The 23,846-nt window shown below is 46.2% G+C and overlaps 1 protein-coding gene across 4 annotated transcripts in view; it reads right to left on the reverse strand.

The window, feature by feature from the left end:
* GDPD5 (glycerophosphodiester phosphodiesterase domain containing 5) overlaps positions 1 to 23,846 on the reverse strand; it is a 142,526-nt gene that overhangs the window by 107,586 nt on the left and 11,094 nt on the right. Inside the window, exon 1 of one of the 4 annotated variants that reach the window (XM_066620698.1) lies at positions 6,187 to 6,245. The exons of the other annotated variants lie outside the window; for them this stretch is intronic. The gene's annotated coding sequence lies outside the window, so the exon portion shown is untranslated. Of the gene's footprint in view, positions 1 to 6,186; positions 6,246 to 23,846 lie in introns of those variants that run through there. 4 annotated transcript variants of the gene reach the window in all.

Genomic DNA, 23,846 nt, shown 5'->3' on the forward strand with positions numbered 1-23,846 from the left:
AAAAGTTTTGTTTCAAGGACAGCTTTCCCATCTCTGCAGTCACTCAGCCCAGATATATTATGAGAATACAGCCAAGATGCTTTGCAGACAGAGCAGTCACCCCTCCAAACAAGCAAGCTTAGAGCCTCTTCACGCCTATTTCGGTATCCAAAACTCCATCACAGCTGTGACACTGGTTTGGTGCCTTGCCATGAGGAGCCCAGGGCAACTTTCAAGGGAGGCAGTTCTTCTGGAAAAGGAGAGCACTTGTGTCACAAACCTGTACATGGGTTTGGGGGCTCCTAGCCCCTGAGGAAAGTTAGGCAAACAAGCAGATTAAAAGAGTGGAGCAAATCCTTAGAAAAGTCAGGCAGCCACAGACTCAGCCCCGACTGCTTCCAACAGGGCAGGAGCTCAGCACCAGGTACCACAGTGTGCCTTTCAGGTGAAACATGCATGCACACTATGTGCTTGTCACTCAGGAGATGCTCCCCCTAAACATCATTCAATGGAGCAGATAAGACCCCAGATAAGAGTGCAGTCAATGGGCACTCAGGTCAGAGTAGCAAATCATGGTGAGATGTGGTGTACAGCTCCTAAAAGTGGTTGGTTAGACTACAACTCTGCTTTGGGGAGTGACCGAGCCCTGCTGGATCAGACCATAGGGACATCTAATCCAGAGACACATTTCCCACAGTGGCCAACCAGATGCCTCAGGAAAGCCCAAAAACCAGCCAGGTAGGCTAGTCACTGAGCAAGTCCACATTAACGCATCATTACGATAAGAAACTCACCACCTGGAATATTCATCAAGCATATTTCCGAAGAACCTTCCTGCACAGACTAGACAAGTCCCGTCGCTGCAGACGTCCTTTGCACAGGAACTACAGATACTCCCTTCAAATTCAGCACAACCTCGCAACTAACTTTGTCTTCACAAAGACACAGGTGGACACGAGGACATTGTTCTTCCAGGCAGGTTCATTTGATGTCTCAAACACACACGCATAAGAACATAAGAACAGCCCCACTGGATCAGGGCATAGGCCCATCTAGTCCAGCTTCCTGTATCTCACAGCAGCCCACCAAATGCCCCAGGGAGCACACCAGATAACAAGAGACCTGCAAAGCTTCCTGGGAATTGTAGTTAAGAACATAAGAACAGCCCCACTGGATCAGGCCATAGGCCCATCTAGTCCAGCTTCCTGTATCTCACAGCGGCCCACCAAATGCCCCAGGGAGCACACCTGATAACAAGAGAACTCATCCTGGTGCCCTCCCTTGCATCTGGCATTCTAACAGCCCATTTCTAAAATCAGGAGGTTGCACATACACATCATGGCTTGTAACCCATAATGGATTTTTCCTCCAGAAACTTGTCCAATTCCCTTTTAAAGGCATCCAGGCCAGATGCCGTCACTACATCCTACGGCAAGGAGTTCCAGACCAACCACACGCTGAGTAAAGAAATATTTTCTTTTGTCTGTCCTAACTCTTCCAACACTCAATTTTAGAGGCAGTCCCCTGGTTCTGGTGTTATGTGAGAGTGTAACATAAAAAATAGAAAAAATAGAGTGTAGAAAAAATAGCTAGGGGGAAGGGGATCTCTCTATCCACTTTAACCTTCCCATGCATAATTTTGTATGTCTCAATCATTTTCCCCCTCAGGCATCTCTTTTCTAGGCTGAAGAGGCCCAAACGCCGTAGCCTTTCCTCATAAGGAAGGTGCCCCAGCCCAGAAGGTGCCCCAGCCCAGCCCAAACGCCTTCTGAAAGTCCAGATATATAATGTCCACGGGTTCTCCCGCATCCACATGCCTGTTGACCTTTTCAAAGAATTCCAAAAGGTTCGTGAGGCAAGACTTACCTTTACAGAAGCCATGCTGATTCTCCCTCAGCAACGCCTGTTCGTCTAAGTGTTTTGAGATTCTATCTTTGATGAGGCATTCCACCATCTTACCTGGCATAGATGTTAGGCTGACCAGCCTATAGTTTCCCGGGTCCCCCCTCTTTCCCTTTTTAAAGATAGGCGTGACATTTGCTATCCTCCAATCTTCTGGCACCGTGGCCGTTTTGAGGGACAAGTTGCATATCTTAAGTCAAGAGATCTGCAACTTCATTCTTCAATTCCTTAATAACTCTTGGGTGGATGCCATCAGGGCCCGGTGACTTATTGATCTTTAATTTATCAATGAGGTCTGAAACATCTTCTCTTTTAACCTCTATCTGACTTAATTCTTTGGTCAGGAGGGGCCGTTCGGGCAGTGGTATCTGCCCGAACACACAGGATAAGCTCCTACACTGTGACAGCTGGAGACTTCAGATATCTTTATAATAAGCCATTTGCAAGCATAGGCATTGAGACAGTGCCAGGTTCACACTAGTAGCTATTGTGCACCCCACCCAAATTATTATTTATACAACACTAGCCAGGTATGCAGTGCTTTACACACTTCTGTTTTTCAGCTCTTCTGGCACAAAAGAACACCAAGAAGAGTTGTCACAAGTCAAACAAGAACAGTTCTCCAGGCCCTGCCTCCTGAAAAGTGGGGGTTGCTGTTATTGCTTCAAGGTTATTTTGCTTTTGGATTTTATTACTGTGTCCTGTGGGTTGTGTGTGACCACAAGAGCCCAGGGATGATCTCAAAGGTGTGATTAAAAAACCACAAAAGACAGAAGCCAGCATAATGCAATAATAATAAGTCTCCACCACTGCTAGTCCCCCAGCACCTGATATTTAGAGGTATGCTGCATCCAACAGGTAGGGGCCACTAAGAGACACTAGATGGTCTATTTTTCCCCTATTCCCAACATGGAGTGCCCCATTGCCTCCCCCCCAACCTATCCCCAAAAGCAGCAAGTTTCTGTTGCATCTTCCTAAGTACTACTATCACCACCTTGAGCTGCATCCTGGTCGGTCCAGCACCAACAGCCCACCACACTCAAAGGAAAATAAGCCAATGCCCACACCTTCCTTGAAGTCACACACAAGCAGCTAGGAAGCAGGAAGCTGTTTCTTGGAAATCTTTGACATTCAGGTGAATGAAAAAATTTCAGAGGAAACTTGCTCTTCAAGGGGGACAAAGCAGTTCCAGGAACTTGGCCCTCTGCTGAAGCACCAGACAGAAAAACAAAAGCCACTTCCTAGCTCTAACCTTCCAGCACCGAAATGAAATCCAGCAGCTCTTGGGGTCCCCCAAGTAAAGGACTAAACAGCTACTGCTTCTGTTCTCAGTCCGTTTCCTTTATTTTTACTTCCTGGAACACAGAAGATTGGTCCTCCTTCAAGTTTTTAGAGTTTAACGTTCAGTTTTCAGCCAATATGATCAGTGGCTCCATAAATGCTGCTTTTAAGGCCACCAATTTGATTCTTCCAACCATTCGGAAGATTCTTCAGTTAAGCAGACCAATTATTTCCTGGCATTGGTTTGGTTAGAAAAGGTTTGACGCTTTCCCCACACAGCCATGGTTTCTGAGCTGACTTCACAGCCAATGACCTTTGCAGTAGACTCGGTGTGCATATGGCTTTATGCACTGGCTATGCGTGGTGCACACTCCAAACACACTCAAAATTGCCCAGGTGCTGTTCATTGCAGACAAACAGTCCTGTTGGATCACACCAAGAAGCCCATCAAGTGTAGCATTTGGTTTCTCAGTGGGGCCAACAAGGGCACGAGGGCAACAGCCCTCTCACTGCCACTGCCCAGCAGCTGGAACTCAGTGGCCTACTGCCCCCAAGACTAGAGGTCCAGTACAGCCATTGCCATGAGCAGTCATTGATAGCTCTCTCCTCTTCCATGAATGTAGCTCAGTGATTTTCAACCTTTTACATCTCACAGCACACTGACAAGGCACTAAAATGGCCAAGGCACACCACCAGATTTTGGACAACTGACAAGGCACACCATGCTGCCAGTGGGGGCTCACATCTCCCATTGGCCCTATTAATAAATTACCTTCCCCCAAATTCCTGTGGCACACCTGTGGACCACTTGCGGCACACCAGTGTGCCGCGGCACAGTGGTTGAAAATGGCTGATGCAGCTGATCCCCTTTAAAAGCCATTTGCGTGACTGACCGGAACACCTTCTGGAAGCTAATCCTACAAATTAAGTTGTGCTTTGTGTGAAGAAATCAGAGTCTTCCAACCATCCTTCTCACTGGGTAATGTAGAGCTGGGAATGGGAGAAAAGCCCCAAATGTTTCAGGCCTTTCCCCATCAAAAAAGTGGTCCGGACTCAGAATTATAGGAGAAAAACAAGAAAGCTCTCCATTGTTATGGACCATCTCTTTGAAGAATCACTGATTCGCTTCCAAGAATTGCTGGGTTCTCTGGAATCCAGCTCAACAACCCCTGGCAGAAAGACTCAACTCTGTTTACAGTCACCAATGCAAATAAAATATTTCCCAATGCAAATAGATACACTGACACTCTTCATATTCTTTTGTTAGCTTCATGAGTCCCCTAAGGTCAGAGTTACCCACTATGATCCATGTGCAGCTGCCACTGAAAGGCCCTGTGTGCGCTCCTTCATGCATTCTTAGCAACACTCAGTTCTACGCATAGGGTACGATGTCTTCCTATTGTATCGCACTGTGCATTCTCCCCCACACACACACACTTGCAATTGGCAGCCACTAAGAACAAAGCAGGGGTGAAGGACAAAATTTGCAAGGTTGAACACTTCCATTTGAGTGATTCCTGCAATCCAGGTTTCAATTTTGCCCATTTCGTCCTTTGTTTCAAAATTGGGGTGCCTGAAGAGATTCCATCACATAATGTATATTCTTGATTGCTGTTTTCTTAAGGAACTAAGAGCTCTTTGAGATCAAGCCTCTATCAGTTACTCTTGGGCCTCCGTTTCACAAACTGCTAAACCCCTGTCATCCCCAGCTGCCCCGTAACAGCTGATCACGGTTGGCACTTTCACAGGTTGAAGTCTAGGAGGAGAAAGTGGCTACTCAACAAGGAAGACTTGTCTCAGGCAGGCCCCAGAGCTCATCAATAATTAATGCTCCCTGTCTCTGTTATGGGTTAGACACACATAGAGATGGTAAGTGCCTTAGCAATGAACAGAATGAGAAACTTTCACAAGAACTATGAAAAAAAGTTGACAAACCTAAGGGGAAAAACACAATTCAATCTAGAACCCAACACTGATCAATACTAAATGCCCTTTCACAAAGGCCTTGAAATTCTAAATTCTAACAAGCTGTTTTAAAACCAAGTAGATAATACCAAATTCCAGGCGATCATCATCTTGTTCTCTGAGCAATCAAAAGCAAGCCATTTGGGGATTTATTACAACATTTCCACAACCAAGCTGCGGAAGATTCCCTCAAGGGCTTTTCCTTTAAGCAGATGAAGCTGCCTTAAAACCACATCATTTCGCTCAGTGTTGTCTACACGAGTGGTTCCCAAACGTTTTAGCACAGAGACCCACTTTTTAAACCAACACTCTATCAGGACCCATCTAGATTTACAAGACTGTTAAAAACGTTTCTTTCTAGAACTCTTTTTAAAAATTTATTTACAAGTAATAACCAGAAAAAGACACTCAAACATTTATCTCTTATATGTACACATGCTTGAAAACTGCAGGAGCTGAGCTATTCGCAGAGCAATTGGCAGCGGTCTGATTTTTAATAGCCTCAGAGCTTGAGGCAATTAGTTACTTGATCTTTCCATCACACTTTTTTTATTGGAGGCTCTGCTGGGCACTACACAACCCACCAAAAATCAGGTTGTGACCCACCACTGGGTCCTGACCCACAGTTTGGGAACCACTGGTCTACACCGACTGGCAGCTGCATTCCAGAATCACAGAGAAGGATCTCAGCCAGCTGACCCAGACGCTGAACCCAGGTCCTTCTGCATGCAAAACCAGAGCTGAGTTATTGCCCCTTCCCACCTTATCCTCACAACCACCCTATGAAGTAGGTTAGACTAAGAATGACAAGGTCACTCCTGGTCAAATAGGGATTTGAACTCGCATCTCTCCAGCCAAAATCCCCCCCCCCATCCTCAGGCTGCTCTCAGTTGCTAGACACCTTTCCAAGAACAATAATTCAACACAGCATTTAAAAATTAACGTCAGCAGCAACAAGCCCAAGTTAAAGGAGCAAAACAGAATGAAGAGAAAGAGGTCTTTGCAAAGAGCCAGGGTTTAAGAGCCTGGTGGGAAGCACAGATCTCTTGGAAGACTTACAAGCCAGCACTTTGAAGCAGCCCACAGAACCCAGTCTCCACTGCGCTGCTGGCAGCATGTCTGCACACAAGAGAGAAATCCCTTTAGATTCGTCTTATGTAACACTCAAAGCTGTTCCAGACATTTCCAGATCCCCTGGCCCAGCCCTCCTCCAGGCGTACAGACAATAATTCTTCCCAACACCCCCTTACCCGTAAACACTGGTATGTGCTGAGGATGGCTGACTGCTTGTAAGTCGTCCCCCTGGGAGGGGTGTTCTTTGTAATCACGGTTCCCAGAAGGGGAAAGGTTGACTTTCTGTGCCAAAAGTGCTGCAGCTCCCAGATTGAGCTGCTCTGAAGAGACCTCCTGGGCTGAAATTCCAGCATGGCAGCTAACCCTCCCCAAGGACCAATCCTTGTTCACCCGACTTGATAAAAGTCCTGGCCTCAGTAGTTCCTCATCAGTTGGCACAATGTCTCTCTGGTGTAAGGACAGAGCGTAAGCTCCTGCTGCTTTGAATCTCTACCCCTGCCTGGTTTGACTACTCCTGCCCCAGGTCCCTCTATCCTCTGTTGCTGCCTTGGAAGTTAGTCTCTGCCCAATTTGGAATTCACACCGGCTTCTGACCCAACTAGAGTAACAGTCAGCTCCTCCACCACCACCACCACCCCAGGTCTGCAGCCAGATCAGAAGGATCCATAACTCAGAAGGTCCCTGTTTTCATGCAGAAAGTCCTTCCTTCAGCCCTGGCATCTTCCAATAGGAGGTGCGGGGAACCTCTGCCTCAATGCTTGAAGTAGTGGCATACCCAGGGCTTCTGACAACCAGGGCAATGCCTGACATCACGATGCCACACAGCATCATGACGTTGGGAAGCAGTTGGAGCACATGCTGTGGTGCCTCACCGATGGCACCCAGGACATGCACCATGTTTTGCCGCAGAGGTGATATACTCCTGGCTTGAAGAACAGTGGCCAGTGGTAGTCCTAGGACAGATAGACCAATATGCTAACTTGGTATAAAGCCGTTTTGTACGTTCTTTATCTGAAATATGACCTCTGCTGAGTCCAAGGCTCTCTTTGTGGTCTTTTAGAAGGTGGCCTCTCAAAGATTTGCATCCTTATGGGAAATTTCTAGCCGATCTTCATATTTTCCGAAGACAAACAAAAAAAGAAGGACCGAGAGGGCGTTGTATATTTTTGACAGATCTCCGACTTCTCTTTGATCTAGATTTGGTCGCTAATGAACACTGGATATTGGGTGGAGGATCTACTGGCACAACCTTGCAAGAGCCACAAGAAAGAACAGAAAAATCCTGGATAAAGTAGTAGAACTCACACTAATAAGGCAGCTATTGTGCAAGGTACCTCAAGGAATGCTCTAAGGAACTGAGTAGGGCCTTGCCCTGCCCCCTGAATCTATATTTACAGCCTCCTATAAGAAGTGACCAAAAGCATTTCAATACACCTCCCATATAAAGCTGCAGAATTTTGAAGGCTCACTGGACCAAAACATAAGCCATCCATACACACCCCTCCGTGGAGTGAATCTCTGTTGGAATCTGGTTTTCTTCCCATTTTTGACATTAACCTAGTTTCCCGATGAGATTCTTAGCCAGTGACTCATCTTTGGTGTGCCCTTAACTCAGCCGTGTGGTTTGAACATCATGTCCTCACTAGTTCTTGGTTGGTTGATTTCCTGCAAAAACGGACCAAAAATGCTCAAGCACTCTCACTTATGAAAGAGAGAACTGAAGCATATAGCAGGATGCAGATTCCCCTCCCTTTCCCCCCCTCCCCAGCCCACCACAAATCACCAGCCCTGAATACAGAGACTCCATTATCCAAGGCTGCCATTCGCTTCATGATTAACGGCTTCCTTTTCCTCTTTGCCCCTTGGGCCATTTCACACTCTACTCACCTTTGACCTGCGCACACCTGCTACAACACTTTGCTCCTGTCCTCTACAAGACGCAAACGTATGCAGGAAAGTCGCAAGGAGCACATACTAGAAGTAGCAAGAGGGCCCATACCATTCAACTCTCCACCAACTTCCCTCTGTCCCCACCAGAAGTATATGAAACAAGTCGCACTTGTTCATTTATGCAGGACACAGAAAGAAAGAGCACACATGCCAGCATGATGTAGTAGTTAGATCATCTCAGGTTTTGTTGCGAGTCCTCATTTCACCAGAATCCTGAGATCCATGCACAAGAGCTAGGCAGTGGCTCAAGGAAGGGGGCCCCACACTTAGAATCTAGGAATGATGCCTCAAGCAGATGTGCAGCCCAGAAATTTGGCATTAGGACCAGAAAACATACTTTCAGTTTTTGCTCTTATCAAACTATCAGGAGCCAAGAAACGCTTGCAGATCTACAAGTCCAAGATCCGTGCACTAATATTGTCGTGCAAGAGTGAGCCCAGACCATAAAAACCACTTCACGCCAAATCCCAAGACACCCTGAATACAATCTTCTGTCGAGATGTGGCAATCAAAAGCAACCCCCAGTAGCTTTTCCATCCTCCTTCCTGAGTGGAGAAGAACCTGAGGTAGCACATCAAGGAAGAAAATATGGCTAGAGGGAAAGAGTTAAGTGGTTCCTGGTCTGCCTGACTCAGACATCACAGAAAACTATGGTTGGGGCTGAACAGGAAATGAAGGAGGCAATCTGGGCACAAGAGGGACGAACTGCACCCAGAGTGAAGCTGAGCACTATTTGGTGCTGACAAGCATACAACAGTCCAGTCTTCCAGTAAGGGTGGGTCTGGAATTTGTTCCCACCTAGAGATGTACTTAGCTTTAACTTCATATGGGAATTGAAAGAAAAGGTGTGCTTCCCGTCATTGGGACCTGCAAGGCATTCAAAAATCAATTCCACCAAATCAGTCTTCTAGCCATTTTGGTATTTTAATGATTTGTGTATAGTAACTTAATCCCCCAAGTATAAGCCTAGTCCAACCCCAAAAGCCTTCACATCTGGATATTTCTGCTGCAAAAATAGCTCAAGAAGGGATTGCATCATTTCCATAAAGCCTCTAAATGTTTTCATGCCTGCTATAAGGCATGAATTTCCCTTGCTATAAGGGAGTAGATTGGGCAGAGTTCACTTAAAAGGAATGGAATTGAGGACTACAGTCAGTGGGGATCCATTAGGGGAGGGGATCCTCCTCTACTTGTCCCAGATCTGCAAATAAATGAATGTTTACACTGGTTCAGTTGTGGTTTTTTTTAGTAATCAGTTGTGGTTTTTTAGTAATATTATATAAATGTTACCAACAACGGAGCAGAACATAGCATTAAATATTCTATAGGAACCCAGGGAGCAAAACCATCATTTCCAGTCCAAGTTCTCCAGCTGCAAAACACAGAAAGTTAAACAATGAATATATTACTGCAAAATACAACAGGCGTACCCCTGTATCTGCAGGGGTTCAGACTGTGCACCAGAACACACACACACACCCCCGCTGTTTACAGGTAAGCCTATGAAACAGGCCACTGGCACTTGCAATTGTCTGTCCTGCTCAGCCATGAGAAATTCTTTTGACTTGTGCGGCCTCCAGCATCGCCTTCCCTTAGCAGCCCTTTCCTAGCCCAGCCAGCCCCTGCTTTAGCCACCCAGGTGAGGGAGGCAGCAGGTGTTGAGCCTTTTATCTGCACAGCTCAGTTACAGTTAATAAAGAACATGGGTGCCTGTTCAGCATTTTCTACTGAATTTTTTAAGAAGGTGGGGGGGAAGGCAACTTTTCCTGAAATGACCTTTCTGTTGGTTGGATCCTGGGAACTGTTTATTTGCTCGGTCCTGTCCCATGCCAAGAGCATCTGGCAAGGCTGATTTTGTTCAGGTTTCTTAAACCAAAAGCAAACAAAGTGACATCATATTTTTCTGAAAATTCACCAGAGGTGGGGAAAGTTGGCAGGATGGAACTTTTGACAGCAGGCAGGGGGGGGAGGCAGAGAGCAGGACTATGTTGGCAACCTTCAGTCTAGAGAGACTCTGGTATCGTGCTCTGAAAGGTGGTTCTGGCACAGCGTCTAGTGTGGCTGAAAAGGCCAATCCGGGAGTGACAATCCCTTCCACACTGGGAGCAAGTGCAGTCTGTCCCTGGTCTGTCTCCCTGGCTATGGGCCTTTGTCCTGCCAGGTGATGCAGAGAGCAGGACAGCTGACATAACAGGACTAAGTTCTTCCCACTAAATACATACAGAACACATGTAAAAAAATCCTTGCACTTAAATGAGCATATCAGAAAGACTACGCTATAACTCTTTCCACCACCACCCCCCCACATCCTGATTTATCATGTGTAGAAATTTTTTCTTCATAGGAGAGCATTTAGTCACAGTAGCCCCAGTCTGCTGCCTGAACTTTACTTTAGCGTTTATTTCTTTACTCAGCGTGCGGCTGGTCTGTGGAACTCCTTGCCGCAGGTGATGGTGATGGCCTGGACGCCTTTAAAAGGGGATTGGACTAGTTTCTGGAGGAAAAATCCATTACGGGTTATAAGCCATGATGTGTATGTGCAACCTCCTGATTTTAGAAATGGGCTATGTCAGAATTCCAGATGCAAGGGAGGGTGCCAGGATGAGGTCTCTTGTTATCTGGTGTGCTCCCTGGGGCATTTGGTGGGCCGCTGTGAGATACAGGAAGCTGGACTAGATGGGCCTATGGCCTGATCAAGTGGGGCTGTTCTTATGTTCTTAACTACAATTCCCAGGAAGCCTTGCAGGTCTCTTGTTGTCTGGTGTGCTCCCTGGGGCGTTTGGTGGGCTACTGTGAGATACAGGAAGCTGGACTAGGTGGGCCTATGGCCTGATCCAGTGGGGCTGTTCTTATGTTCTTAACTACAGTTCCCAGGAAGCCTAGCAGGTCTCTTGTTATCTGGTGTGCTCCCTGGCATTTGGTGGACCAGTGTGAGATACAGGAAGCTGGACTAGATGGGCTTATGGCCTATGGCCTGATCCAGTTGGGCTGTTCTTATGTTTTCTAACTGGCCCAGGCCAGACAGACTTCGCACAACAACCTATGGAGAGCCAGGATCCAAATTTCCAATTCTCCTTAAATTCCCCTTTTACAAGATAACTCCTCAACTCCTCCACAAATCACTCCTCAACTCTCAGCTCACCCCAAGGCAGGAAAACGATTGGAGGATTAAGGCACGCAAAAATGCCATTAAGAAGCTGGTGTGCCTTGCCCAAGAGATCCAACTTCCTTTGACTGGCTCTTGGGTCCAGCCCCCAGGCTAGTGACTTTCCCAACTTCCAGGAGAACCTGACAGCAGCATAGCTACAGGGGGTGCAAAGCACTAAATTTTGCAGGAAGCCTCACCGCAGAGTGCAAGCAGATCCCCCCTCCTCCCTTTCGGAGCCATTCTGGGCAGTGGGAGCAAAACGGAGGCGTTCACCTGGCTCCAAAGGGAAGGGGCCACTTGCATGCTGCAGTGAGGCTCCCTGAAAAACTTAGCACTTTGCACCCCCTCTAGCTACACCACTGTCCTGACACAAGTCCCAATCTATACACTGCCACACAGCCATCTGTATTATACTGATGTGTCTCCTCCCATTTACTAAACGTTTGCCTTGGCTCTCCATAATGTTTGACATGGTAAGCTGCAGGGCCCAACACAGCAATTGTGTGAATATTTGTGTATGTAGTAAATCCAGCTACAAAACACTGTTCAAAAGAAAGCAGGGAGGAGGCTGATATCAGACCACACAGTGCCAAGCAACTGTCACATCTCTTTGCAATTCTGGCAGGGCATCCATGCAACACACCCCCACAGTGACCAATACTCTAGGGCGGGGTGCTCAATAGGTGGATCGTGATCTACCGGTAGATCGCGAGGCAAAATGAGTAGATCGCAGAGCCCTGTCTCTCCAAACTGTTAATATGTCAGTTTCGTCTAGTGACTAGACGAAACCGACATATTTAGCTGACACTAAACTGACACTGAAACTGACACTTTAGCTGCTCTTCAGGCATGCAGCAACAAAACTGACGAAACTGACTAGACTCCAGCAGGGGCTCCATACATTAAAGGAGGTGTCTGTCAGACGCTTCCTTCCCCCCTGGTAGATCTCCGGGCCTTGCTGGGTTTCAAAGTAGCTCTTGAGCCAAAAAAGTGTGAGTACCCCTGCTCTAGGGGCTGGGCAGGGGGAACATTAGCAAAAGTTAGCACAGTGAACCTTTCCCCCTCTCTGGAATGCAAGCAACCTTCGTAAGAGTGTTCTGGGAAAAGGAAGAAAAAAACACCACACGGGACAAAGTGGAAACGTAGGCAGATACCAGGCCAAATTCCAACCGTGATGAAGCAGCCCACGAGGTGAGATACCAGACTTCCAAGGTATGAATCAATCTGGCCCTGAGTCACAGTGCAATGCGCTGCTGGCATCTACCTTACAACAGGTTCAATCGGCAAGGTGGTCAATATTGTTACATCGCTATTTTCCTTTCCCCTCTGTGAACAGCTATTTGCTGGGTTTTGGTTTTTTTTAGAAAAAAGTTAAAATGCTTTTAATTAAAAGGATTTGGAACATTTCCATGCCACAATGGCTATAAGGGAACCTCCAAACCAAGAGCACCCCAATAGATAATGGATGAAGGTTAGTGTCGGTGGATGGAGCATTTTAAAATGCAGAACCCAGACATAAGTTCAGCAGAAGAGACAAAAGTGCTCACCTTTCAAAGAAGCTTTTTTTTTAAAGTAAAAGTTTTGCAAGGAAGGGGAAGAGGAATGTCTACTCCTACTCACCACAAAAAAAGAAACAAGAGTTTAGAATTATAGGGAAGTCTCATAGGAGAACATGCTATGGTACTTCTCATGCTATAATTCCCATTTTCAATGTTTTTCTTTCTCATAGCACACTATGGTCTTCGCCTCTTGGAATGTCACTTCCAGCTTCTGGGAGACTCTTCTGGATTCTGAGGCCAAATCCCATTGGTGAGCAGGAGGCTTACATAGAGATAAGGGTCCTTCTATGGGTGCCTCCTAATCTGGCCCCCACAGGGGCAGCACAAGCCTTTTTGGCACAATTGCATTGGCAGGGGAAGATAGAACTGGGTCCTGAGAACCTGACTTATGTACAGGTTAGGTTCCAGGGGTCAGTAAAGTCAAAATATACTTGTTGAAACATCCAGTTCTTGCCACCAAAGGATATATTGGGTCTGCACAAAAGAACCAACGCAGCCACCTGTAACTCCAACATCCATAACTCGACAAGTCAGTATAAAACTTCACAAGGGCTTAAACAAAGATACACACAACGTCAGAATGCCAGATGCAAGGGAGGGCACCAGGATGCAGGTCTCTTGTTATCTGGTGTGCTCCCTGGGGCATTTGGTGGGCCGCTGTGAGATACAGGAAGCTGGATTAGATGGGCCTATGGCCTGATCCAGTGGGGCTGTTCTTATGTTCTTAAACTACCATTCCCAGGAGGCCTTGCAGGTCTCTTGTTATCTGGTGTGCTCCCTGGGGCATTTGGTGGGCCACTGTGAGATACAGGAAGCTGAACTAGATGGGCCTATGGCCTGATCCAGTGGGGCTGGTCTTATGATCTTACAATCACAATCACCCCCTTTTTGTCAGGTTTTGGGAGACTGACAATCTCCCAAGGTAGGAAACCTTACTTCAGCCTTGACCACATCCCCTTGACCACAATCATGTGAAAGAATCTGACCAATGGACAGATGTGAGCAAAACCCAGAAGGGGCACATGTGGTTCCTGCCTAGCCCAGTTCTGCCAAAGCCGAGTATCACACTGACTGGCAGTGCCAATATGCAGGTTAAGGTGACCATGCAAATGAATGCGGTCATGACAACAAGTCTGTCCAAGCCGACCAGTCATGTTACATACAAACAGGGGTTTCCCATTCACTGGAGAAGCCCATATAAAGGCACTAAACCTGTCTCCTCCCCCCCGGCACCATGTATGCAGAGGTGCAATGCCTCTGAATACGGGGCAGCCAGCAGAGTATATTTAACACAGCAGAAGCCTGATTTAGTCCAGACTCCTGGATGCAGGAGTCCCAACAAGGTCAGCATCACCAGAGATACCTAGGTGCAACTGGCCAGGAAGATGGCATTTTAAGTATCCTTACAGATGAAGTGAACATTGGGAACAAATCTGAACATCATTCACAAGCCAGATCCCCAAGCGAAACGCTGTAGCCGAAACTTTAACTGCAGAGTATCGGAAATTAAATCACTCTCCTGCCTTAGCCGAATGGATGTGCAAAACAAGGCACACTGTGATATTATAAGCCATGCATACACGGCGAACTCTCAAGACTTCAGACACAACAAAGCCTTGCCAGCTTCTGTACAAACTCGCCATATGTGCTTCACACGTGCATGTGTGCATTTTCATAAATGTATTCAGAGCTCATGGACTCCAGGCATCAATGGAAACCCCCCCACCATTGTAAATCAAGGCTTCAGTGCATTAATGCACATAAAGGGAACTCCATTTTGGCTCTTCAGCTCTCAGAGCAGTGGCACTTATTTATTCAGTTTGAGGACAGGAAGAAAACAAATGAAAACCATGTTGTTTTGGCCTCGATTTTATAGCATACTTTAAAAATTACATCCGTTTTTCCCTTCGGAAAATGCAGTGACTAGAAAGCACAGGATCTCACTTCCCAAGAACCTCAACTTTGATTTTAAAGGTATGAAATTTCTGGCTCTTCGGGGGGGGGGGGGAGGAATACCTACTCTGATCTCAGAAGTTATAGAAGTGGCTAAACGAGATATTTGGGGGTGGGGGGTGGGACAGGAGATCAGTGCTCAGAATCTGTGCCCATGGTAGAAAGAAAGCCAGGCTTATGCAAGCTAATAATAAGCATTTGTATAGCACTTTGAGCAGCCAAAGTGCTTCACATGCACTATCACGATGTAGTTATAACAGCCCTGTGAGGCAAATATTATCCTCAAATTGCAGCTGAGGCCAAGGAACATGCTTTGTCTAAGGTTCCTTAGCGACTTTAGGTCAGAGATGATATTTGAACCAGGGAAGATCAGGTTTGCAGCCTACTCTTGGCCAGTACTTGCACAAAAATAACATCTGCAAAATGCACTCTATTTCCCGACATTCAGATTCCTCTGACACAAGAGTTGGATTGCCTGAGTACACACAGCTATCATGAATTCTTCCCTTTCTCCCTCCACGAGGAAGCCTGGAGTACCTCCAGCGTGGAGGCTGGAAGGTTCCCCAGTCAAGCGCTGGGTGACTAATGAAACATGATGTCCTATTTATGGGTTTGCAAAATAGCTACACCCAGAGTGGCGTACCGGTAAAGTCCCCGTTTCCACAGAATTCCCCTCTTGGGCACACACAGCCAGCAATTCAGTGAGGGCTGATGTTCTGTCACTGTGCTCTTGGCATGCCTGGAATACATCAAAGCCATTGCCCAAAGCGTTCACTCACAGGCAGAGACAGCGGCCCAGCCTGCCTCCGTTCAAACCGATCGCTTGCAGGGCCAATGTGGAACTGCCTTTTCCCAATCTGCTCCTTGACAGCATTTCACCAGGGATTCTGAGGGTTGGATCTGGGAGTTCCCAACAGGCAAAGTACATGCTCAGTTACTGATACTCAGCACAGATAAAGAGTCAGTAGCGCACAGAAGAAAAGAAGCCAACACAGAAAACAGTCACAGAGGCATCATTGTTTTCTAAATTCAAATAGGAGGCACACACCAGGAAAGGCTTGCTTCTGTAGACAGTGGATAAGAACAAGACAGGCCACAGCTCAGGGACAGTGGGCCCGCTTTGGGTGAACAAGGCCCCATCCCCAACATCTCCATAGAAGGCTTGGAAAAGCCCACCTCTATCTGAAATGCTGGAGAGCCACTGCCAGTACGTGTGGATGAGGCTGAGCTAAGAGGACCAAAGGTATGACTCAGCAGAATGCAGCTTCATGTGCACTTTGTCAATGACTTTGAAACTCCCCTGTATTTCTACACAAGAAATGAGGTGGAAGGAAGAGCCCCAATGCAGTGATTCACACATGGCCGGATCCCAAAGGATCTCCTATATGGAGAACTCATGCAAGGAAAGCACCCTACAGGTAGACCACAGCTGCGATACAAGGACATCTGCAAGAGGGATCTGAAGGCCTTAGGAGTGGACCTCAACAGGTGGAAAACCCTGGCCTCTGAGCGGCCCGCTTGGAGGCAGGCTGTGCAGCATGGCCTTTCCCAGTTTGAAGAGACACTTGGCCAACAGTCTGAGGCTAAGAGGCAAAGAAGGAAGGCCCATAGCCAGGGAGACAGACCAGGGACAGACTGCACTTGCTCCCGGTGTGGAAGGGATTGTCACTCCCAAATCGGCCTTTTCAGCCACACTAGACGCTGTTCCAGAACCACCATTCAGAGCGCGATACCAGAGTCTTTCGAGACTGAAGGTTGCCAACAATGGCTACAGTGGGTAATTTCTTCTTCCACCTCCTCTAATAGCGGGTAATTTCAATGCCCTAGGTGCAATTACACTGCTAGGACTGAATGATCCAGAGATAAAACAGAGCTGCCCACTTCCAGAGAAAGCTGATTGGTAGACAGTACACACAGCAGGGACCCACACAGGGGCAGCCTTCTCTGCAGGTGGATGTTTTAGGGCCAGTCAGAATCTTAGCGCACTAGCTAATTTCAACCACTGTGCTCCAAAGTCCTTCAGTGCACCTGCAAACTTATTGAGGCACACCAAAATGCCAAGGTACACTAGTTTAAAAAAAAAAAAAAAAGATCACTGCTTTAGAGCTATAGAGGTGACAATCAACACTTTGAACTAGTTTGAAACTGGAAGCCACTGGAGATTGTATACAAAGCTATGTGTTCTTACTGTCGAGCCCCAGTCCACCCTGCAAGTAGCAGCATTTATACACTTTCCAAAAGGATTTCCCCTCCCCCACAATTCAACAGCCTACAAAACAAAGGTCTGAACTACAACATCCAAGCCATGAGTGAAGAGATAGTTTCATAAATATCCATGCCCTTCAATAGGCAAGTGCAAGAAAAGACAGGCTTAGACTTAAAAATAAACATTCAACTTATTAATTGCAGCCTCTCTCGCCCCAGAGGCACATCACCACCCTTAATTGTAAATGGCACAGACAGTTCTTTTCCCCTGAACTGCTACTTCCCAAACAGAATCCATCACATGCCCAAAATCCACTGGACGAGCCTAAAGCACTGCTGTTCCAACAGGGCTGCCTGGCAACACTCAACACAAAGTGACAGCCATGAACAAAAAAATTAGATCTACTCTTTGAACTGAGCGAGCCCAGACCACGAGGCTGGATTAACAAGTTTCTGATGATTTCATGTAGGGCCCCACAAGACTCTTAACAATGGAACCAGTCAATTCCACCATGGTGGGAGTTTGTGAGCCTGAGTCCTTTAACACCAAGGCTGAACTGTTCCCTCATATCCTGGTATGGCACTTCTCAAGATATAATTCCCAAAACATACAGTAAACCCAAAAATTCTTTCGAGAGTTTCTTACTCCTATTTACCACTGAAAAAGAACAAAAAATATTGAATCTCAGAGCCCAGGAAGTTCTGAAAGATGTGCTTGCCTCTTTTGTTGCAAGCAAAAGCACCTCGATTTAAAAACAGTGGCAACCAACACACTCTGAGCACTGCAAAGAATCAAAACACCCCTTTGTAGCTGGACCCCTGGCAACACTCAACACAAAGTGACAGCCATGAACAAAAAAATTAGATCTACTCTTTGAACTGAGCGAGCCCCACAGTGACCAATACTCTAGGGCGGGGTGCTCAATAGGTGGATCGTGATCTACCGGTAGATCGCGAGGCAAAATGAGTAGATCGCGGAGCCCTGTCTCTCCAAACTGTTAATATGTCAGTTTCCTCTAGTGACTAGACGAAACCGACATATTTAGCTGACACTAAACTGACACTGAAACTGACACTTTAGCTGCTCTTCAGGCATGCAGCAACAAAACTGACCCCAGGTGCTAGTAGCCAATGGCACACCTGAAGTTGGGCAAACCCCTTTTAAAGCCGCCTAAACTGGGCCATTGCTACACCTTGTGGTAGCCAATTTTATCGATTATGCACTGCACAGAAAAAGGATTCCCACTTGTCTGTCCTGGAGCTTCCATTTCATTGGATGTTCCCAGTTCCAGTAAAGTGAGAGGGAGGCAAACCTCCCACTTCCCCTACACCAGGCGTAATTTTATAAGCCTCACCCTAACTATTCCAACTCCCTTTTTCTGTTTGTTAGAAGAGTTCCAAACACTGTAGCTTTGCCTTCTTAGGAAGGTGTTCCAGTTCTCTGGATCATCAGTGAAGCTGGGATTTTTTTTTCCACTAATATGCATCACTTTACACTAAACCACATTTGCTATCAGGGTCTTCCTATGGTCTTCCTATAGGCTTCGTAATCTTAATCTTTAATGCTGCTTTCCTCCAATTTATCCAGTAATCCATTAACCCATTTCTGCCCAGCCCACAGGTGTACACATTTGATCCCTGTTTGCATATATGCAACACTGCACAGAAACACTGCTTAAGCTAACTGTCTGTAAATTCTTGGATCCTTTTTTTAAAAAAGGCAAAACATCAACACAACACTGGCTGCACAGAAGCCAATTTGAAAGGCATTTTTGTTAGCAGATCAGCAATTTCGCATATGAGTTCTTGAATTTTCCACTACTACCTCTTAAACCTAACCCACCTCATAAGGTTGTTGTGAGAATAAAGTGGCATGGGGAAGAATCATGCCTGCTGCCCTGATCTCTTTGGACAATTGAAATGAGTAATTGTTTAAAGAAGTGTTTCTTGCTTCTGCAAAATTGCAGCACACACAACCCTGAGTGATTCACCCCTAGCTTAATTGAAAACACAAGCTTACCCACTTTATCATGACAAATATAATGTGCATATTAATGAATACAAGAGCTTTTCCCATCACTTTTGTTTGCTGCCATTGTTTGTCTTGCACGTGTCAACATTGATACTAATATTCATTTTTTTAAAAATGAAATGCAAAGCTTTTTTTTTAATTAAAGTACCAGTTATTATAATAACATGTTCCAAGATGCGAGGACAGCTGGTTTTAAGACCATGAATGAAGAAGCCTATTAAGGCTTCACACAGTTAGAACAGACCAGACTTTTGCTTGTCAGTATATCTTGTTTCACATGATGTCCTTATTTCTTTTTGCTCCCCTCCAAACTTAAGTAGGCAGGATGTGGAGAAGCAATTGCAAACAAAATAAGCCTTCTGCCCCTAAAAATAGTGTTTCAGTTCTGAAGGGGACCATATTTCAGGGATGGAAGGAGCCCAATTTACCATCTGGTTGGAGACATGCATTCCTGCTGCGTCCAAAAGCAGAGAAGAGTCAAGGCAGGACTGGGTTCTGTTCCAGGGAGAGCTTTGGATTGACAGATCCAGGCACATGGCAAACAAATGCATGTGAAGAGTTATCTGGAATTAGTCGGTGGCATAAGGAAGGTCACAGAAGGTCCAACAGTTCATGTGTAAGCACTCCTTTCATTACCTTTCAGGGCTTACCTGACCTGAAAAGGGCTTATAGTACTTTACAATCCGTTGCAGTCTCTGATGTCATGTTTGTCTCTATCCCAGAGTTGCTGGAATGTTCCCACTGAGGCAAACAAATGGAAAGCATGTGTCAGGTTTCAGCATTCAGGCAGGACACATGAGAAACCCAAATCTCTGTGCAAGTCACAAGATATTCTTCCTAAAAACTGCCTTTCCAAATCAAAATGCTGCAAAATTTATTTACTACAGTGTATTTTTAGATCGTGTTTTATAAGAAATCAAAGCCGTTTACTAGCTTAACACGACAGCAAACATTAAACAATATGGAAAGCAGAGGTGAATCAATGTCGACAGCAGTCAAGGCACACATCAGCATAGAAAATGCACCACCAAACAGAACATTTCATTACAAAAGCCAACCACTGCTTCAGGGGTCAAACAGCAGCTGGGGGTAATTTTCAATGGGAATAACAGCATCAGTGGAACATGTAACCACCCCCTCCCCTGTGGTTCTGATTTGAATTGCACATGTAACACCCTAGCTGCTTTGCTTTAAAAGGATGCTTCCATTTTTAAGCACACAATTAGGAGAATGTGCTGTTTCTGACTATAGCCAATCAGACTGCTCGGGGTACTTGCAGGAACAACATAAAGGCCACTGCCACCCTCTCTTGTTCACCCCTAGCATCTGGGGCTCAAGATATCATTTGTGGCAGCTCCACTTAACCCCTGTGGCTTTGAAATGCTGCCTTTTTGACACAAGAATTTCCATTCAGGTGGCTGCTTGCAGCAAAATAGGGTAAGGATTTCTCCTCACACACCAAACTTTGGGTCCTCCCCTTCCATCAGTCTTGGACACGAGAACAAAAGAAAAGCCCAGCAGGATTAGTTTGCTGTATCTCACAGTGGCCCACCAGATGCATCAGGGCACACAGGACAATTAGCCACCTGTTGCCATTCCCTTCCAACTGGCATTCAGAGATGGGCTACCTCTAGAACCAGGAGACTGCACACACCCATCACAGCATGCAACCTGTGATGGGCTTTTCTTCTAGCATAACTAGGGATGAGATTAGATGGCATCAAGATTGCACCCCAGCAAACTTTACTTTGTGACCCGATTTGCACACCACATTGCGACGGCACAACTGTTGCCAAAAATGACATTTGTGTGGCAGGATTTCAGGCCCTTGCTAGCAATATATCATTTATGATGCTCTGTTTGTCTGTGGGAAACACTGTCATGCCACAGCCCCCAAGACCTGCAAGACTGGCGTAAGGCAGTGGTTCCCAAACCGTGGGTCACAACCTGATTTTTGGAGGGTCTCCAAAGGGCGATGGAAAGGTCAGATAACTAATTGCCTCAAGCCCCAAGGCTACTCAAAAATCAGACACTGTAGCTGCTCATTATCCTGTAAAGAGCTCAGCTCCTGCAGTTTGCAAGATCGTTGCTAATTGCCCTGCAAGGAGTTGCACTCCTGTAGTTTGCAAGTATATGCAAATATAGGGGGATAAACGTTTGAAGGTCTTTTTCTGATTATAAATAAATATTTTTATTTCTAGATCTCCTTTTTTAAAAGTCTGGTAAACTAGCTGGGTTCCGATAGAGTGCTGTTTTAAAAAATGGGTCCTGGTGCTAAAATTTTTGGGAACCACTGGCATAGGGCATTCCACGTGGCAGGGTGTTGCAACAGCATGAAGCATGCCACTGTGGCTTTCAGAAGCAGCCACATCACACACGAGTCAGACCTGATCAAGTGTCATCTTCGGGGTGGGCAGTGACTGGGGTGGGGCAGAAAAATGTATTTAGAAGATTTCTATGCTGCTCTTCAGACTACAGCAGGTAACACAAGACATCAGCAACAATTCAAAAAGTATATAAAGAACTGCATAAAACAAAGCATTAGAAGGAACTTTGATTCAGCTAAAAAATAATTGGAATCCAGAAGTCTCAGAGGCCTTCTTTCACCTGATGCCAGAAAGCAGGTGGCACCAGGCAGGACTCTCTGGGGAGAGCACTTGAAGTCAAGGCACCACGACCCAGACAATCCTAGCACAGGGAATTACCTACCACCCCTGAAACAGAAAGGGCAGCCTGCCAAAGGGCCTTAAAGGAAGTCTTTACAAGCTAGGGCAGGTTCATCAGCATTTGGTCAAATCGGCACAAGTCATCTGACACTACCAAACCAAAACTAATGAGCAATTGCTCTAGCTGCAAGGAGAAAAACCAATAAGCTCCACTCCACCCCACCTCCTCTGTCCAGCAGGGAACAGGAACTGATTCTGGGAGATTCAAGAATGCCACCATAAGTAAACAGGAAACAACTGAAAAGTAGTTTTTAAAAGAAAAGGGCTAGGAGGGAAACTTATGGAATAAGGCACACTTCTGAGTAAATGTATGGGAGGCTCATGTTGACAGGAATGGGCAACGCTGGTTTTTAATGGGGAAAACAGTTCTTATTATAAGTGTCATACAGAACTACCCTGCATGTTGATTTAGCCAACTGCAGAAGGGCAATCCTTAAGGGATCCTTAATACTACCAAGACAGACCTTTAAAAAAAATACAAGTAGCATGTCTAGTCCTCGTTAGTGCAGAAAGCATGATGAGTTTCTGCTGACCACAGCATCACTCTCCTTGGGCAACTTTCTACTAATCCCCAACTCTTCCCCAGACAGACCCAAAAACCCTGAACCAAGAAGTGTAAAAGACATCTCCAGCTTTCTCATTAAAATGTGATTTGATCCATCTCAAACACACCTGTGCAAACCCTGTAAAGTTGGCCAACATCAGCCTTGCCTTACAGAGGAGGTCAGCAAGACTGCGACTCAACAAGCTGAGTTCTCCGCTCATGCTCTTCACTATTATGCTAGGTCATATTTAATGACAGGCCTACGACTGATGGGAAAAAAGATGCAACACATACCCTTATATGTTTTTTTTTCACACAAACTCACACTGATATGAGATTTTGCCACTTATTTTTTAGCTTGATTTTTCTTGGATGACTGCGGTGCTGATGCTATATTGCAAATTCTTTATATTCTATCACGGGGGTGCTCACACTTTTTTGGCTCAAGAGCTACTTTGAAACCCAGCAAGGCCTGGAGATCTACCAGAGTTTTTTTACAATGTTCGCGCCATCATAACATATAACATTTATGTGTACAATGTGTGTTGGTGTACCTTGCATAACCGCATGAGCCAATATTGCACAACACAACATAATTAACTATAAACATTTTTTGTAATTACTTGAGTTTACTTTGATGACTTGCACTGAAGTGAATCAGCCAAGGATGCATAGCCAGGACAGTAGCTGCTGACAGCCAGCTTCAAGCACACTTCCAAATGTTCATCAGTCATGGTGGAACTGATGGACTTGGACTTAAAGGTCTTCATGTAGGAAAAGGCTGACTCACATAAATAAGTGGAGCCCTTCCTGCCTCAGGTGCTCTTATATCCCTGAGGGCCCTATTGCCTTCAAGTGGCTGCAGCCGTGCAGCACACTCTGCTGGATGCCCAGGCCTTACCCTTAAAGGGGCCACTGCTGACACCACATCTACCTCCTCACCAGATCTTCCTTGATTCCAATACAAGTGTGTGGGGGGGGGGAGCAGATCTCTATACAGACCAGTGCAAAAACAGGGGAAAGGTGTGGGGGAGGGAATATCTCTATATAGACATCACAGCAAGACCAGTGCAAAACCCCTTGCAAACAGAACCAACAGATGGAAGTTGGGGGGGGGGCAGATCTCCATACATACCAGTGCAAAAACAGGGGAAAGGTAAGTCATCCCCAGGAGAGTCAACGGGGCTCACTCCCAGGGATGCGTGGACAGGAGAGAAGCCTGCCAGCGGCTCCTCTCCAGGTCTACTCACAAGTCACCCCAGTAGAGTCAACGGGGCTCACTCCCAGGGATGCTTCACTCCCAGGGCGAGGCTCACTCCCAGGGATGCATGGACGGGAGAGAAGCCTGCGATCGACTCATTTTGCCTGGCGATCGACTGGTAGATCGGTATCGACTTATTGAGCACCCCTGTTCTATCAGCTCCTCCTCAAAAGCCCATTTCTGGTGTCTTCCTTCCCCACTCCCCTCTGTCAGACAGAGGTGGCAGGTAAGCAACAGGGTCTTTTCTGTGGTGGCCCCTCAACTCTA

The sequence above is a fragment of the Tiliqua scincoides genome, chromosome 3, assembly GCF_035046505.1.
Source record: "Tiliqua scincoides isolate rTilSci1 chromosome 3, rTilSci1.hap2, whole genome shotgun sequence".
Classification (NCBI taxonomy): Eukaryota; Metazoa; Chordata; class Lepidosauria; order Squamata; family Scincidae; genus Tiliqua; species Tiliqua scincoides.